The sequence below is a fragment of the Papio anubis genome, chromosome 3 (genome assembly GCF_008728515.1).
Source record: "Papio anubis isolate 15944 chromosome 3, Panubis1.0, whole genome shotgun sequence".
NCBI lineage: Eukaryota > Metazoa > Chordata > Mammalia > Primates > Cercopithecidae > Papio > Papio anubis.
Genome location: NC_044978.1, coordinates 75415313 through 75435449, shown reverse-complemented (window position 1 = coordinate 75435449; position 20137 = coordinate 75415313). Strand labels below are relative to the sequence as shown.

Genomic DNA, 20137 nt, shown 5'->3' with positions numbered 1-20137 from the left:
GCAGTTGTATAGTAACACAAGAGAACACTTACTTCAGGGATTTTGCTTTTGTTTTTCTTATTGTGGTATGATAAACATATTTTGCTATTCTTAAGCATTTTTTCCTAAGAATTAAGTACACAAATTTATTCAAAAACTGAAAACTATACAAATATTTATATGGTTTTCCACAGGAAAATTTTCCTTAGGTAGTTTAATACTAACACGTTGAAAATAGAGAGAAAAGAATAACTTTGGATAACAATTTAGAAGAATAAAGGGAATGAAATGTAAAAGAACACTGATGTTTTATGGTTCCTTTAAAGCATGTGGAACATGCCGTTATTCATTTTTCTGTGACTGAGTTCTCCTAAGAGGTAACTGTGAAGCTAAAGTAGCTTAGGCTTCTGGGCCCTTCATATGCACAGACTCCTGAAAGGACCTCATCAATGTTTACAGGCTTATATGTTTTCATAAAAGTTGCAAAACATGATATCTTAACATTAATCAGCTACGATCACTATTTCTTTCCACTCTTCTTTTTCCTCCATCACACTTTTCTCTGTGTTGGGTGACACTGGAGCAAGCACAAACATTTTTGAGATCTAACAAAAGGGAAGTTGAGCTGCACTGAACATACATTTAGTTTAGGTTTAATAAAACATATTTACTTGGTTTGCAGTCACTTCTATGTTGAGGTATGTTACTGCTCGCCATCCCAATGTAGGATGTTTTGGAAATACACCCACCTCTCAGTCTGCCATGAGATAACGATGTGACACCCCAGAGGTGGTATCAGCATATGAATTTGAACTACAGATCACCCTGCAAGTGTGTGAACAAATGAGGAGGAAAAATGTTTTTGCTATTTTTCTGGAATTTGTTATGCTTTGTAGTATTTCTCTGCTTTTTAAAATTTATAACTTCTTATGACTATTTCATCCTAAATATATATGCACTTTTGAGTTTAATTTTTTATTTGTAATCTTTTATCTTCCTTAGGAAGAACCTCCCAGATTGCATACATGTGAGGTGCTGCTAAGCCTGGATGCACGCTTCTTGTTATGCTTATGAAAAAAAGTAGATGAGAATGTATTGTTTAAACTGTAAACATAAAAAGACTTGCATATTAAAATACCTGAGATAATTTATAATATTAACTTTCTTCTTTAAGTGAATAAAAACTAATTTATACTGCTAAAACTAGTCATTAAAATCCCATACATATCTTACATTACATTAGTCATGAGTGACCCACCATAGTAAAATGATCACTAAGTTGAAAGTCAAGGTAAAGAAATTGACTTCCAGTACAGACTCTGCCAGGAATGGCAAAAAAGCAAATCTTACACGTGTGTAAAACTATATTTATTCCTCTCTATCCTATTAAGACACTCTAAGTTTGAGATACTATGTATTTATTTGTAAAGGAAAAAGTCCTTATATCAGACATGCTACTTAACATATTTGTAATTAATATTTTATTAAGCAAACACAAGGGAACTGATAGCTGTTTTGGAAGATGAAGTAACATATTATGGTCTAAGTACTTGCAAACTAATAATTAAACTAGCAATTATAAGAATATCCTTTGAATTGAAGAAATAAAATGAAGTTATCATTTATTGAACTACAATCCCCAAGTTAAAAAGTGTAAGACACTTAAAGTCTTGCATCTATATATTTTAATTCTATTAATTAAATTAAATAAATTAATAATTTAAAAATAAATAAAATTAATTTAATTATTTATTCCTTGTTTACCACAGTTGTGAATGCTTTTATTTCCTATACATACACACACACAAACACACACATAAATGAGGTTTAATGCAGCCACCTAAATGGAAAAAAAAAATATTACTGAGTCAGGATATTTAAAAAGAAATTGTGTATCCCATGTACCTCAAAAATATGTAAAACTATGACATATTAATTAAAAAATATAAAACAAATGAAATCTTCTGTTTTAGTTGAAACCTTGAAGGCTAAAAACAAAATAATTATCAGATACAAGTGCCAAATCAGAACTTGCCACGGGTTCATTTGAAGCCATTCTGTCATCATAAGCCCACTGCTTGCTTTCAGCTCTACAAGAGAAAGTAACGAGACCCCCAGAGAGGACTACTCTGGCTAGAGTGGTCAGAACATTCTGTACTACCTCCTACTTCACACCACAAAAGAGCTTACTCAAGGGTACCAAATTGGAAGGGAATGAGTGTCTCTGAGAGAAATATTTGAAAAAATGCATCTCCTGGAGTTAGAGAAAAATAACTACTACCTATTTTAAATCTGACTTTAAAGGCAGGAAATTGTGGCTGGCTAGCTGTCCTGGAATTGCAAAGCCCGGAGTATCCTGTTGTGATCAGGCTATACTTCCATCAATGGCAATAAAAAGATGCACCTTTCCCATGGACAGGATACAGGCCCACAGGGGGAATGATCTCACAAGGGACAATGCCCAAAAGGACCACCTGGAAAGGCAATGTAATCCCAAAAGAGGGGTGTAATGCCAGAAACCCAGGAGCTGCAAAGACAGCTAAAAACATCTAGCCAGGGGTGGCATGACTATCATTAGAGGAACTATACCCAGGGGTCCCTAAAAGGAATTATCCAAAGAGACAGTCAGCAATCATACATCTAACAGAGGGTAGCAGTGCAGGTTGGAACTGCACCAGTGACTCAGACTTGCCCAGTTCCTTACAACCCTTCTCTAAAGGGCCCTGAGGGCAGCCAGTGAGTGGGAGAGGAAGTCAGGTGACAAAGAGTGTCAGTGTGTCAGTACCACACACCCCCTGGTCCAAAGAGGCTGTCAAGCCTCAAACAGGCCCAACCTGAGGGAAGAAGTTTTAAATGATTACTCTGATCAGGACTTTTAAAATCCTGAAATGAGTCTGTTCTTGTGACTAAAAGACACGGCAAAGCTCTGAGATCTAACCAAGACTTCTTAAACGGCTGAAATAAATATATTCTGTGGGAAGAGGAATAAAGTAGTTCCCACTTGCATCCCACTAAAGCTAGATGGTTAGAACTCTGATTACAGTATTTTAATAAAATAGCCATATATTATAAATATGTAACAAATATATAATCATCTAGTGTTTGAATTTATTGAATACCATTGCCTTTACATCACATACCTCTGCTTTCACAGTTCCATGTCCAATTCCCTTTGGAAACAGAGCTAGGAAGAAAAATCTAGGTAGGTTATACTAAAGCAGTTGTTAAATATGCTTGCATATTTTTTTTACAATCACCTAAAATTTGTCTAGATAACCTACACTTCAGGAGTGTATCATCTTATTGATTCTGATATTGAACATATGATACATCTGAAATGCAGAATAAAATTCTCCAGACTGAACAGAGTGGTATTCTTAATTAATCATCATTCTAGATGTCATCTTTCATCATTCATTGGGAAGGAACATTTACCTTTTACCTAGAATGCTCTGTCTCAGGTAAGTACTGCATCATTTAGAACACGTATTTGGCATTTCCATGGCATTACAAGTGGGTCAGGTCTAAAGCAAGAGCTTACTGCAACTCTGCCTGGCTTGAAGCCCATAGTTTACAAGGAAGTATATTAAATGCCACTTAAATTGGCTGTGGTTCCTTCTACATTCTGAAAGAGGACGATTCCTCTATGTGACCAACTTTAAAGCTGGCAGACAAAAACCTGTCCAGGCTGGACAGTTAATTTCCTCTCCCATGTGAAATTAACAGACCTACTGCCCACCTGCTAAATGTCTGTCTGCAGAGTGATACTGAAAACAATTTCTGACTTGTGTTAATCCACAGATATTCTCAGAGCTTAAAGAAGGCTTCCTAACAGATGGAAAGGGGGTGGCAAGGGAAGCCCTATGTGCTTAGTGGGTTTTTTGTATCACAGTTAACAGAAATCAATGACTACTTCCCCCAAGAGAATAAGCAACAGAGGCACTCAGGAGGAATTTCTACTATTTGTTCCTTAAAACTTGAGACTCTAGGAATTCTGCCAAGTGACCTGGAAACAAGGGACTGTGACCAGAAGCCTCTGAGGAGAGCATCATGCATTAGATTCTTGCAGTAGAATTAAACATACTGCTAACATCCATGCATGCACATTCCATCTTTGACAACTCACCTATCTTCTACACAATAGAAAAATAAACTATTTTTCTTTTCATATAGCCTAATTCCTGACTTTTCCCCTACCTTTGTTTTACCCTTTCCTTTCACCTTAACATTGGTTTTAAAAATCTCATTGTAAAACGTGACAGATTCTCACTGAAAAACATGTATATTTCAGCTTAAAGAAATAAATATGATGTAAAACTACTCCACTACCTAGATATACCACTATTTCCATTTTGATGAGTGTATTGCCAGTCTTTTCCTAGGCATATATGTATAACATATTGCTTTCATCTTTAAAATCATAACTTATACACTTTCATAAGCTGGTTAAATCCCTTAGGCAAGTATTGGTACAGAGAGATTGCTCACCAGCCAGATAAACAAATGGAGAATGATAAAAGTTTACAAACATGAATGGAGGTGCAGACAGGGGAAGATCCATTCCAGTCAAGATGTATCCCCATCATATCAGAGAATGCCCCTCTGCAATTTCTGTCAAAAGGATCTAACTCATTGGTTCCACAAAAAGTTGGTATAAATGGTAAAGTTCCCACGGAATCAGGGAAAGTAATTATTCTGATTAAAAAGTTCATCTCTGAAAGAAAATAAAAAAACATGTGACTACTATCTAATTAATGTAGATGCAAAGGTAATTGTAGTCAGAGAGGTAAAATTCCATGTAAAGTTTACAAAATTTGCACATGTGCATAAAATTAAAAACGATAACACCTTCCATCTAAAAGAGCTACAAATTTCCTTCATTTGTAATTTATCACTATGCTTTATTCATTCAGAGCTACCAGTGGTAGGCCAAGGTAGGCCTTGTCTTTGGGTAGGCCAAGATCTGTATAGCTTCTATACAAGTGATTATGACACAATTCCTATCATCTTGGAATATGCAAGCCAGATAAGGAAACTCCTTTAGTTCAGATTTTGATATATCTGTATAATGCCCAAAATATAATGAACAATTGGGAAAATATAACATCGAAAATCAAGAAACTTTATCTCTATCATACAAACCATTCAAATCTTATGAAATGTTTACTAAGCGCACTAAGTGGTTCTCTTTCCCCACTACCATTCAACCTTTCCCCACTACCATTCAACCTACTCTATGTATTAAATACTTGGCATCTATCCAGTCTTCTAGTTCACTGAAAAATCTGCCAACATTCTGAGCTATTTCAACAGACACAAGGATAACTGGTCTAACACTGAGCCTCTCAGTTTCTTGACCTCCCTGTCTCCAGTGGTCTTCATTTCCACTCTATTTCAGTCACCACTCTTGCAATCATTCCTTGAAACTTGGCCATCCTCCTCCAGAATCAGGGAGTTAAAAATCACGTCGCTGATTATAAAAATGCCCATTTTCTAGATTATTCAGTGTCTCCCAGAGTGACTTTTTGTTCAAATCATCAGGAATACCAGTCCACTGACTCCTCCACTGTTCCTAATCCACAAGTCTCTTTATTTACTTTGCTCCACACAACTCTATGCACTCTTTGACTTGGTCATGCTGGACTTCTTTGAGTTCCTCAAATGTGCCATTGAAGAAGTTAAAAATATACCATTCTGGCATAATGACTATTATGAATTAAAGGTACTTGAAAAACAGCAAGTAGAAGATCATTCTGACCTCCTTTCTGTTTCTTAAAAGCAAGAACTCTGAAAGGTCCTCTCCCTATACCAGAAGGAAACCAACATTCTTATCAAGGATGGAAATATGAGCCAAAGAAAATTCTGTACAGACCTTGCTAAAATGGCTCTTGTCTCTTAAGCCTCTTCATATAATTTTGTTGCTTTTTCACAACTTACTATTCTTTGTTCAATTCAGTCTATAACTGATTCATTACAATTGTTTCTTTAGGTCTTCACTTCTTCATGAGGGTTCCCACTGCTGTGTAAAACTTATATTAAATAAATAAATTCCTGTGCTTTTCTCCTGTTAATCTGTATGTCAATTTAATTCTTAGGCCTCGCCAGAAAAAACCCTAAAGGGGAAGAGCTAAAATTCAGCCTCACTCCCCTACACTATTAGGTTGCCTTCAGAACCTTTGTGCATGCTATCCTGGCTGCTGGAATACTAATTGCTCCTCTGTCTGATTTATATCTATCTATTCATTCTTTACATCCTAAAGTAAGTATCTTTTCTTCAAGGAAGCCATTCCTAATGTGGCCAAACTCCCTATCATTGGCTCACATACATAGCACAAATTCCACCTCTATATTGTACTTGACCCATTTGTGATTTCTATTTAGCTGAAAGATATTTTTTAATACTCTGTCTCTAACAAAATAAAGCCCAAGACAGCAGGATCTATGTTGATTTTTTTTTGTTTCACCATTTTATACTAGCTCCTAAGACAGTGCATGGCCCATAGCAATACTCATAAATATTTATTAAATGCATTCAGAATAAACAGGAAGAAAGGGTATCAACAGGAAAGTGAAAGTAACAGAATGGAGACTATATCTGATACTTTGGCTTACTTCCTTCTTGAAGGAACTTGCTTGTCTTACTTCCGTCAGACATGAGGATAATCTGTCAATCATCTAGAGCCTGCTCTAAGAATCAAGTGATGCAATACCATCTGAATAAGAAGGCCCATGTCAGTACTGGCCCTTGGATAAGAATTGAGTAGATTCTAGAAAATTCAGTGATTACTGGATTGACAAAAATTGGATTATTTATTATTTATTAGGTTATTAGGTTATCAGAAATCTCATATATGTGATATATATGATATGCTCTCAATGACAGGCATTGAATTAAGGAGATAATAAGTCAAGTAAAAATAATCCCATGTATACAGAGGAAAAAAGTTGCTTTTCATGGCAGCATACATATAAATCTAAAGGGGATATCATACTAGTGTTAAGTGGAAAATATGCATAGGATAGTATCTAGCAGCATCTTGATAAAGCTTCAGAGATCAAGTGAAACTGTCTTTTAAAACAGCTATGCAATAACAGCTATGTGATAAAATAAATGTCATGAAAATAAAGATTTTTCAAGCTATCTATGGTAACATCTCAAATAACTAGAATATTTTATAATTTGATACTTCTGGTCAGCTGAAAATCAGGCTGCCTGCAGGTTAAAAAAAAATACCCTTTTTGTAAGAGTTGTCATTAGAAATCCTCATAAGCTAGGTTAACTCAAGCCCCCTTTTTAATAAGAATAGTCCTATGAAGAAGCTGCTATTAAGAGACATGCTAAGCCACACACTAGAAATAAGCTGAGCAGTAGAGAAAGGTGGATCTGGGAGCTCTTTAGTAGGCTCTGGTGGGACATTGGGTAATGGACCCAACCTTACTGACATCACTTTCCTCAGCTGTAAGACATTAAATCATCATTCCCTAGGATCCTTGCAAGACTTCAAAGCCTTTTAGGCATCTATTCTCTTCGTGACATCAGTGGACTAAACTAAGATCTTTTCCGTTTCCGTGATTTTATAGTTGGTTCTGTGATCCTTTTATTTTTTTCAGTTTTTAAATTTTAGTTGACACATATTATAATAATTGGGGTATCAAGTGATATTTTGATACATGCATACAATGTATAATGATCATATTAGTGTAATTTGCATATCCATCACCTCAAACATTTGTCATCTGTTTATGCTGGGACCATACAAAATCCTCTCTTGTACCTATTTGAAAATATATAATAAATTATTAACTATAGTTACTCTATACCCTACAGTGTTGTAGAAGACTAGAATTTAAATCTAACTAGCTGTGGTTCTGTAATTCTTAAAGGTCTAAGTGAAGCAAAGTAAATCCAGCCCACGGGCGTTCCCTTCACCCAATTTTTTGAATATTTAAGTATAAAATACAAAGACAGAAAATTGCAGATGTCATGAGTATACTGCACAATGATCTTTCATAAAATGAACACACATGTGATCAGCACGCAGATCAAGAAACAGATGTGGGTGCCATAACCAGCACCCGGAAGCCTCTCCTGCTCCCTGCCCCTACCTCCACACCAGAATAACTACTATTCTGATTTCTAATAGCAGCAATTTAGCTTGTTTTTATGTAATACTTTATGTAATAAAAATAACACACTATGTACTGTGCCTTGTTTTTATTTTATCCCTGGAACACATTCCACTCACATAATGCTGCTCTGTGGTTCTAGTGCAACAACATTGTTAAGAGCTGCAAAACTTAAGATGGATGAAGGGAAAGATTAAAAAAAAATAAGGAAATATGAAAGGTTGTTAATGCTAAAGAACACATTAGACTTTCAAAGTCTTGTTCTAACAGATATAATTAACTCTGTGAGCACAACGTAAATAAACAGTGTGCAAAGTCAAAAGTAGCTTAGGTTTACTAATACATATATGTCAAATTTTAGCCTCTTACCCTCTTCTCTACTAACACATTGGTTGTTTTTTAAATACTTGCCTCTCCCCAGCCATTTTATTTTCTTTCTTCATTCTTCCCTAGATGTCCATCATATATTCCAGCCATATATTCTCCAGTCTCTACTTTTCTGTCCTGATTTTAAATATCAATAATAACATGTAAAAGAAACCCACAGAAATAGTAAGTCATATCCCTTAACCATGGGTAGAGAAAAAGCAAATTTTTAAAAAAACTGAACTGAGTTTTGACGACTCTGATTTCAGAACATAAAATCATTTTAAGCAAAACTTCTAAACGTAAACCGCAAATTAAAGAACAAACAAACAAATACTAGCCCTCCATTACACTAGGAAATCTAATTTGGAAACACTCAGCATACAACTTACTTTATCAGATAAACTTCATAGTAGGTGTCAGACTTACTAGTTTTTTAAGACAAAGATAACCAAATCTAAACTATTTAAGAAAGAATGAGAAAAAAGGAAAAGAAGAAAGGAATAAAGGGAAGAAAATCCTCTCACGGTGATTCATTTGAAGACCAGCTAAAGAAAAGTTACCTAAAGTGACTGAACCTTTCTTCTTGGGTATGCTTTGTTTTAATATGAAAATACAATTTCCAAATTAATAAACTACAGAATATGAAACAAGTCTATTATAAAGAAGTCTAGTAATTTGTGGCTTGAGGATTTCCCTTCTACTAGTCCTTTTTCACATTATTATTTATTTATTTATTTTTTTAAATTGAGACAGTATCTTGCTATATTGCCCAAGCCAGTCACAAACTTTTTAAACATTAAGTTCTTGTCATTGTTCAGATTCTGTGGAAGCAGATGCTGAGATGGCTTATAGGGTATAAGATATTTATATGGAAAACCTGTAAGATTTTTATCAAATCTGTAAAGGAAAGGAGAAGGAAGAAAGATCAGGAAGCATGAGAAACAACCATGAGGCAAATCCAATGTCTCAAACTAGTGGAGCACTCTAGAACAAATGCTGTCCATCAGAGTTGTCTAGTGCTGGGGTCTTAACTTGATAATCAGATGTGAGATGCTACAAGAGGGAGATGGCTTTGGGAGGGCCAACTCTGTGAAGCTGAAGCTGACCCTGACTGCTGGAGGCTCTGCTGACTGCCTTCTTTGGAGGGGCATCTGAATGGTCTATCTCTATGTCTGTTACAGTTCTTTCATAGGACATGAGCTTAAAAAAAAAGTGTAATAGGTTCAAGAAGCTGAGTGGGACAAACAAACAAAAAGATATAAATTAGAGCAATTCTAGGGTAAGTTCCTCTTAGGAATTATCTGGCTATGGACTGCTGCTTTGATAGATGAGGACACTGAGGCACTCAGAGGAGGAAATCTGCCTAGTCACATAGAACAAATGTTCTTTGTGCTATGGAAAAACCTGTCCTTGGCCTGAATGTGGATGACTCCCATTAGGATATGGAGTGATGGCACCATCCTGTGCAAGGACTAGACACAAATGAAGGCCTTTTAACCACAGGTCTGATTTATGGAACACCTTTCTCTGGGGCAGCACTGGGAACTTGGCTAGCATGGGCTAATTAATCTTCACCATCTCCCTGTAAGGAAGGTAGGTCTCAAAGACCATTCCCCTAAATTAGGAATCAGAAAGAATGAAGTACAAAAGGATTTCTGTAATTTTCCTATAATCATTCACTAAATTACGAAGTACTGGAAGACCCAGGTATTTCTGAGCTCCCTGTTGACTACATTTACTGAAACAAATATTACACAAATATTACATTTTACTGATAGTCATCTTTAACCTATATTTCCTTCCCTTTATTCTTCCTATTATGTGCAATACTTCTGTATAAAAAGTGAAAAATGAGACACACTGTATGATACGATTTGGTTGTGTCCCCACTCAAATCTCATCTTGAATTGTAGTTCCCATAATTCCCACATGTCAGGGGAAGGACCTGGTGGGAGGTAACTGAATCATGGGGGTGGTTACTCCCATGATGTCATGATAGTGAGTGAGATCTCATGAGATTTGATGGCTTTATAAAGTGCTTTTCCCTCTTTGCTCAGCACTTCTCTCTCCTGCCGCCATGTGATGAAGGATGTGTTTGCTCCCCCTTCCACCATGATTGTAAGTTTCCTGAGGCTTCCCCAGCAATGTGGAACTGTGGGTCAATTAAACCTCTTTATAAATGACCCAGTCTTGGGCAGTTCTTAATAGCACCATGAGAATGGACTAATATACTGTATAGTCTTCATTTTCAGTGCAAAGATAGTGAGTGACATGGCTAGTCCCAAGAAAACATTCACCAATCCCAGAAAACTTCAAGACTATTTTGAGTAATAAAATCTTACCTCAAATTTTATGCTGAGTTAATTCCATGCTGTAAAAATAAGTGATCATAAATTCAGGGGCAAAGATCACGGATAAAGACACCCAGATAATCCATTATTTAATCAAACTCTCTACTGAGATTTAAATGACAACTGAAATATGAATATTTTATTTAAATGACTTGTTTTACATATGCCAGGAAACATATTTAATTAAAAAAAAAAAAAAACAGCCTTTTCCAGTTCCATTTTATCATTTGAATAGTTTTTAATTCCAGTTTGCTGGTTTCTCCAGCACAAAGGATATCTATACTCAAAACTAATATTCTCTACCAAAATATAGTAGAAAAAGCATGGGATACAGGAACAGTGGATCTGAGTTTAAATCCTATTCTACCCTTTCCTTTCTGGGGAAATTGCTAAGCTTAATTTTCCATGCATATATGATGAAAGATGATAATGCTGTACAGGTAACTGCAGGAATTAAGTCAGATTACATATAAACTTTGCATCACAGAATAGGAGCTAAATGTTTTAGTTGCTTTGATATAAAACGAAGAGCAATCTTCAGTTTTAATTTATTCATTTTAAAAAAAAAAATTCCAAATATAAACTGCTTTAAAAGAAGAGGAAGGTATATGAGAAAGTTACTAAAATGTATTTTTATATGTGAAAAATTAATTTCTCATATAAATTTATAATTTCATATTGTAATTTATTAAAAAGTCACTCAGATTTTTATAAATTAAATTTTAAAATATAGCTTCATTTATTTTTTCAAATTTCAGAATATTATTCACCATTTTTATGCACTTTCAAAATTTATAATGAGTCTTTTTTCTTCTTTTGGATTTGAATCTCTCATTTACTTCAGTACCATTCAGACTTCAACTTCTTGCTCAAGACTGAAAAAAATTACAATGCAATTATGAATAGGCCATTTCCTCCTTCTTTCTCCTCTACTCCAACTCAAGTACCTAGAATCCTCACATAATCTCCAATCTTTCTCATATCTATTTTACTAAAATTATGCAAAATATCTATAATTTGAAAATTAGGAATTGTATTATCTTAGCATTTGGTTCAGTAAACACAAGAAAAGTGTTCCTTTACAATGACTATTATTCTAAGCAAATGTTTTAAATAAAATATTCTTCAATTGAAGTCAAAATTAGTCATCGAAGTTTTGCTGGAAGAAATAAGGACTAAAGTACATGGGGCCCTGTGACTATAATAAACCCATCTGCATTCACTGCTTTACTTAGAGAAATAAAATACTCTTAGTTTCATCATGTTCAGTCATCTGCTAGCTACCTTAAATACACTTGAGTCACATGATCTATATAATGCAGAAAACAAATAAGAAGGTATTTGGAAATTAGTTAATGCTCATCCAACATCAGAAAACTGCCTTTCTAAATTAAAGTGAAGAATGAATAGAAATCCGAGGAGTGAAATATTTTAAACACAACTAATATGTGTTATTTTACCCTATTCATGACATTTAGTTGGTGATCTCAACTCCAGGTAATAGGCTGTGTGCACTTATTTTTCCCCACCCACTTCCTATCGTACACAGACAAAAGAAACTCTCTCAAGTGGGTGTAATGGTTCAGTTTCAAGCATTTCAAAATCCTCCACCACCTGCACAGGAAACTGTGACTGAAAACCAGACAGCACCGCAGAGCAGCACCGATGATACAGGAGCATGGCTGAGAGGTGAATCTGGTTACTAGACAGTTGAATGAAATCAGCAGAGGGGACATGGTACTCCCAATGAAGAGCACATGACACTTAAGGGCAAATAAACACCACCATACAATGAGAGAAGCGTCAAAACCAGAGTTACTTAGTCAGTGCTACGGGAACACAGATAAGAGAAAATGCAATATAACAAGGCATAAAAGAGGTGAAGGCTGATATGGGATTTGAAGAATCAATAAGGGTTTTCTGGTTAGAAAAAGATGAAGTAAATTTCAGATAAAAGGAATAGCATGATTAACATCACAGAGTCAGAAAACTATTTGGAAGGTTTGGAGAACAGCAATAGTTTGATATACTTGCCTGTGGACAACAACCTCAAATGTGAGCAGGGAGAACCATAAAAAGCTAACAAATTAATTATGTGCTAATATATTAAGACTTTCTGCTAAAAGAAATATGGGTTTTGATCAGAGGCATGAGGAACCAGATTTTGTTGCAACACAATATTGTAGTTAAGCGTACAGATTTTAGAATTAGACTGCTTGGGTTCAGACTGACTTTACCACTTAGGATTGTTTGTGACCTCGAGTGAGCTTTTTGACCTCTCTGTGCCTCAGTTTCTTCTTCTGTAAAATGGGGATGCTAACAGTACCTACTTCACGGAATTGTTGAGAGACTTATATATAAAAAGTTACAACAGTGCCTGGCATATAGGAAGCAACACAAAAGTGCTGGCTATGAACGCTATTTTTGAAAAACAGGGTTGATGACACTGTGGAGTACACAATAGAACCAGAGAATGAAAGTCTACAGGCAGGGACTTCAATTAGAAAGCTAATGAAAATTGTATCTGTAAAAATTAAACACATCTGTGAGTGCATTTTTTTGTAGAGATATCCACACTGGATAGCCATGTATCATATAAACTAACACATCATACAAAATATATTTACATAAAAAGTCAGACACATGTATGTATATGCATGTGTATGTATCTCCAAATCTCTTAGGCAAGCTCATAGATACACCAGAATATAACACATAAAAACAAAAACACTCCCTACAGACAACCCTGTATGGACTTTATGTATAATGATAATTTCAAATTTAGTAAGTTGGAAGGTAAATGACTGAAGAGAATGACTGCTGTTTTCTTCTTTGTGTAACAGAGGACTTGCTCAGAACAAGGGAAGAAGATGACTACGCAGCTGCTCGGTAACAGCGTCTAGTCACACTCTCAGAGACTGAGGTCAGCAGGAATAGAGGATGCACACTGCACACTATGTCCCATCTTGCCTTTCTGTCTAGAAGGTCTCAGTTACTGGAAAAGCTTCAGAAATCTTTACCAAAAAATCCATTTAAAATACTGAAATTCTACTTCTCAGAAAAATAGTATTACTCTTGTCTAGAAATAACATTCAGTCCTCAAAGTGCTATACTGTCATTACTTCTAAAAATAAACTGAGCAAATCCAAGTCTTGAGGTCAGGTTCAAATAATGTGCTGCAGCAATGACACAAGCAACAGCCCCACTCTGTCCCATGGGAGGCAGTGCATTCCCTGAGGGCCTGAGAGCACAGGCCTGCTGCTCCTCATCTCTCCCTGGAAATAGCTGGCAGCAGATGACCAGACAGGCTGCTAAGGCAGAAGGGACTGAGCAAAGTCCTTCTCTCTTTGTTGATTCTCTTTAGCAAGGCAACTGGAGAGAGTAAACCAATGATAGGAGGGAGTCGCCAAATCCAGCAGCCTTTCCAAATGGCAGCTCAATTTTTCTCCTAGCATCCTCTAAATGATTTTCTAAGACCACCATCATGTGTAAGAATGCTTGATACCACCTTGTATCATTTGAACAGATACAAGTGACTTACATTTCTGACTTTTTTTTTTTTTTTTTTTGAGACAAGGTCTCACTCTGTCACCTAGGCTGTAGTGCAGTGGCATGATCTCTGCTCACTGTAGCCTTTGCCTCCCAGGGCTCAAGCAACCCTCCCACCTCAGCCTCCCAAGTAGCTGGAACTACAGGTGTGTGCCACAACACTTGGCTAATTTTCATATTTTTTGGTAGAAATGGGGTTTTACCATGTTGCCCAGGATGGTCTTGAACTCCTGGCCTCAAGTGATCCTCCCAACTCAGCCTCCCAAGGTGCTGGGATTACAGGCATGAGCCACTGCACCTGGCCACATTTCAGACTTTAAATAGGAAACACATGAGCCCATGAAAGGTAATAAATTAGGTCTATAAATTGTGAAAAATTAGAGAATAACAAAATTAGGTAATATTACAAGAAGTGACAAGTAGAGACATTTTAATTTCATGTCAATGCAATTAATTGATGCTATAATATAAACAATGCTTTTTTTGAGAAATAGGGCTGATGATATTGTAGAATATGGAACCAGAGAATGAAAGTCTACAAGCAAGGGCTAGGCACAGTGGCTCATGCCTGTAATCCTAGAACTTTGGGAGGCTGAGGTAGGTGGATCACTTGAGGTCAGGAGTTCAAGACCAGCCTGACCAACATGGTGAAACATCCATCTCTACTAAAAATACAAAATTATCTGGATGTGGTGGTGCACGCCTGTAATCCCAGCTACGTGGGAGGCTGAGGAATGAAAATCGCTTGAACCTGGGAGGCGTATTGCAGTGAACCCTGATCATGCCATTGCACTCCAGCCTGGGCAACAAGAGCGAAACTCTGTCTCAAAAAAAAAAAAGAAAGTCTACAGGCAAGGATTCCAATTAAGAGGCTAATGAAAATTGTATCTGTAAAAATTAAATGAATCTGTGAGTGCATTTCTACGTACAATTCCTGAAAATTGTTCATTTACTAGACTCAATAACGGATATCTTTGGTAACCAGAAAGATAAACATTTAGTTAATATTTCCTCATTTTTTTCCTATGAAAATTGACAATTAAAATGATAAACTAGGGCTGGGCACCGTGGCTCACGCCTGTAATCCCAGCACTTTGGGAGGCCAAGGGGGGCAGATCACTTGATTCAGGAGTTCCAGATCAGCTTGGCCAACATGGTGAAACCTGTCTCTATCAAAAATATTTTCAAAATTAACTGGGTGTGGTAGCACGCACCTGCAATCTCAGCTACTCAGGAGACTGAGGCAGGAGTATCGCCTGAACTTGGGAGGCGGAGATTGCAGTGAGCTGAGATTGTGCCACCGCACTCCAGCCTGGGCAACAGAAAGAGACTCTGTCTCAAAAAAAAAAAAAAAAGGCGATAAACTAAATGAATAATGAATAAATGCCACGTCACTAAAATGTATTTGATTCTAAGCAAGATCTTTGCTATTAAAATTTAATTTTTACCTTGAAAGAAATGGGAAGAATTTATCAAAATAATTTCAGATAGTAAATGCCAAATAATTGAAATTTATCTACATATGAAGTTGTCTACTATCTTTTTTTTCTTTTTTATTATTTATTATTTATTTTTTTATGTTTTATTATTATACTTTAAGTTCTAGGGTAAGTGTGCACAACATGCAGGTTTGTTACATATGTATACATGTGCCATGTTGGTGTACTGCACCCATTAACTCGTCATTTACATTAGGTATATCTCCTAATGCTATCCCTTCCACCCCCCTGCCCACAATAGGACCTGGTGTGTGATGATCACCTTCCTGTGTCCAAGTGATCTCATTGTTCAGTTCCCACCTATGAGTGAGAACATGCGGTATTTGCTTTTCTGTTCTTGCTACAGTTTGCTGAGAATGATGGTTTCCAGCTGCATCCATGTCCCTACAAAAGAAACGAACTCATCCTTTTTTCTGGATGCATAGTATTCCATGGTGTATATGTGCCACATTTTCTTAATCCAGTCTGTCACCGATGGACATTTGGGTTGATTCCAAGTCTTTGCTATTGTGAATAGTGCCGCAATAAACATACGTGTGCATGTGCATGTGTTTTTATAGCGGCATGATTTATAATCCTTTGAGTATATCTCCAGTAAAGGGATGGCTGGGTCAAATGGTATTTCTAGTTCTAGATCCTTGAGGAATCGCCACACTGTTTTCCACAGTGGCTGAACTAGCTTACAGTCCCACCAACAGTGTAAAAGTGTTCCTATTTCTCCACATCCTCTCCAGCACCTGTTGTTTCCTGATTTTTTAACGACTGCAATTCTAACTGGTGTGAGATGGTATTTCATTGTGGTTTTGATTTGTATTTCTCTGATGGCGAGTGATGATGAGCATTTTTTCATGTGTCTGTTGGCTGTATGAATGTCTTCTTTTGAGAAGTGTCTGTTCATATACTTTGCCCACTTTTTGATGGGGTTGTTTGTTTTTTTCTTGTAAATTTGATTGAGTTCTTTATAGGTTCTGGATATTAGCCCTTTGTCAGATGAGCAGATTGCAAAAATTTTCTCCCATTCTGTAGGTTGCCTGTTCACTCTGATGGTAGTTTGTTTTGCTGTGCAGAAGCTCTTTAGTTTAATTACATCCCATCTGTCAATTTTGGCTTTTGTTGCCATTGCTTTTGGTGTTTTAGACATGAAGTCCTTGCCCATGCCTATGTCCTGAATGGTATTACCTAGGTTTTCTTCTAGGGTTTTTATGGTTTTAGGTCTAACATTTAAGTCTCTAATCTATCTTGAACTAATTTTCATATAAGGAGTAAGGAAAGGATCCAGTTTCAGCTTTCGACTTATGGCTAGCCAATTTTCCCAGCACCATTTATTAAATAGGGAATCCTTTCCCCATTTCTTGTTTTTGTCAGGTTTGTCAAAGATCAGATGGCCGTAGATGTGTGGTATTATTTCTGAGGGCTCTGTTCTGTTCCATTGGTCTATATCTCTGTTTTGGTACCAGTACCATGCTGTTTTGGTTACTGTAGCCTTGTAGTATAGTTTGAAGTCAGGTAGCATGATGTCTCCAGCTTTATTCTTTTGGCTTAGGACTGACTTGGTAATGCAGGCTCTTTTTTGGTTCCATATGAACTTTAAAGTAGTTTTTTCCAATTCTGTGAAGAATGTTATTGGTAGCTTCATGGGGATGGCACTGAATCTATAAATTACCTTGGGCAGTATGGCCATTTTCACAATATTGATTCTTCCTATCCATGAGCATGGTATGTTCTTCCATTTGTTTGTGTCCTCTTTTATTTTACTGAGCAGTGGTTTGTAGTTCTCCTTGAAGAGGTCCTTTACATCCCTTGTAAGTTGGATTCCTAGGTATTTTATTCTCTTCGAAGCTATTGTGAATGGGAGTTCATTCACGTCTACTATCTTTGTAGTAGTGTCTTCCACCACGGTTGTAGTAGTGTCGGTTTCTGTACTTTATCTCATTCTTTGTAAAAATACCTAAATATTGCTTACATGTCTGAAAAGGTACAGGGACATACATATGTTCCCAAGTTTTCTCTTACAAAAGTAATTAACTTTTTACTTCTCCTCTTTGCCAGCAACAAAACTCTCAAAATCTTGTAAGGTATCCTTCTAATTTCCCTAATAATTCAAACATTTCTTTAGGATCTCTAATTGTAAGAGATGATTTTTATTATACCTTTGATGTATTAACCTTTAAATTTAAGAAAGAAGCACACAGCTTACTTCTGGAATAAATTTCCTCCTGGAGTAATCAAGAATTTTGGAAATTAATTCTGTAAAAATTGTGAGCCACAACCCAAGTATCTGGAGTCCTACAATGCTCTCAATATATTTTTAATATGGTCATGGAGGAAAAAGTCATCAGCCCTTATTTCTCAATGAGAGTCATTCTCATCCATATTGATTAGTGTGAGATTTTATGCCAAGCTTTCATGAGTTTTAAGACAAACTTATTAAGCACCTTTCTTATTTATAATACAGATACGTGTATAAACACGCGCGCGTGCACACACACACACACACACTTCGAATTAATCAATTTTAAAATAAAGATATCTTTTTAAAATAATATAGGTAGATGGGACCAAAAAAAATAGCTTCAAAATGTAAAACTCCAGATTAATGGATAGAAGTCTCCCAGGGAGGAAAAAAAAAATCAACTATGTACATAATAAAACATTTGCAAAATTCACCTGGTAACCAGCCAGGAGCCCTAGGAGCACAGGCATTTTCTTCTTTGAATGTGTATGATTGTGACCTTTCTAATCTGGGTATGGAAAATTATTAACTTTCTTCTCCCTTCCACATTTGAAAAAAATAATTTCAACAGTCCTCATGTTAGATTTCCATTCAGGTGTTACTGAAGTGGAGGAAAAACAAACATTGGAGTATGTAGTAACCTTTTTATATGTTCCCAAGTAAAACCCTAGTAATACAATATTCACACAAAATGGGTGATGGGATGTTTTTTGACTTACTAACCATCAATTGGCCTTACATGTCATTTTCTGTGGCTTGTGGTCACAAACCCTCTTCTTAAGGGCAAGCCAGGTCATCAATCAAATCCTATTCAGATGGCTTAACCAACTAGCATGCAAACACTGACAGCCTAAAAATCTGTTAGGCCTTTTATTAGGTGCACTAGTGACTGAAATGGACCAATGGACACTGCCCTCCAACTCAAAATCAATAAGTCAGACAAAGGGTAGTAATATGGTTTGTACAAGTAAGAAGCCAGTTTATCTTATGACTAAACAAGGAAACTTTCAGTCTCTCAGGGTTTTTATCTGGCACATGCTTCATACGAAATAAGAAACTCAAGAATTCCTTGGACACCCAACCACCAGCTGAAAATGGGGAGCTTCTGACTGTTCTTGTCAGTAATATAAAAGCGGCCAAATACCAACGGACTATTTTTATTCTCCTTTGTCTTTAAAATGAAATATTAAATCCCCAGGCACCCTATCTGTTTCCTACATCTCTTCTTGGTTCAATCATCACAGAGAATCTTGTGCAAACATTACAATTTAAGATACTTCTCTGTTACAAAATGATACATGAATTATAACTAATAAAGCAGTACACAGAATAATATTTATATTTTCAAAATGAAACACACAGAGAGAAATAAAACAGTCACTAGGTAGATCAGGCTCAGCAAAATAAAAGCATTTAATTCTCTTAATTACTAAATAATGACTGATTTCCCAGGGTTCCTAAATCTGAAAAGGCCTTCCAGAAAATTCTGCACTCCAATGTAATCTAACAAAACTATATCTATTGCAAAACAGTCCAAAATTCTTGCCATCCAAAAGCAGCATGAAGCAAACTAATGGATCTCTCCTTAACATTTTGTATCTGCCAAACGTGTGTCCTTCACAAGGAGGTCTGTGTGTTCCCAGAATTTCATCTGGTACTAACTTCACTCAAAAGGGCTTAGAAGCTTTAGTGGGAGGGAGGGTGCATTCACCTTTCTAACTATGCCCAATCTTTAAATATGTGAGAATAAAATAGCTTTCCACCATTTTTCAGTTAAATGACATGCTCTCTGCTATATATACTTGACATTAAAAATGGCATAGCAACCTTCATCTATTTACAAAATTATCACCTTCATACACGTTTCTAAAATTTGTGTCTCTAGCCTGACCTCTGTTCTGATTTCTAAACATTTCCAGCTGCCAGAGGTCCATCTCTAGATGGCTGTCCTACGAGGTACGTAAGAAGGACCCTCCACAGAACAGAACTCATCCTCTTCTAGTTCCTATTGCCCCAACTGATTTCCTCAC

At 36.3% G+C, this 20137-nt stretch overlaps 1 protein-coding gene across 44 annotated transcripts in view; it reads right to left on the bottom strand.

The window, feature by feature from the left end:
* Window positions 1–20137, bottom strand: part of CAMK2D (calcium/calmodulin dependent protein kinase II delta) — a 305944-nt gene that overhangs the window by 213688 nt on the left and 72119 nt on the right. Inside the window, exon 3 of one of the 44 annotated variants that reach the window (XM_031664320.1) lies at window positions 8518–8610. The exons of the other annotated variants lie outside the window; for them this stretch is intronic. The gene's annotated coding sequence lies outside the window, so the exon portion shown is untranslated. The remainder of the gene's footprint in view (window positions 1–8517; window positions 8611–20137) is intronic. 44 annotated transcript variants of the gene reach the window in all.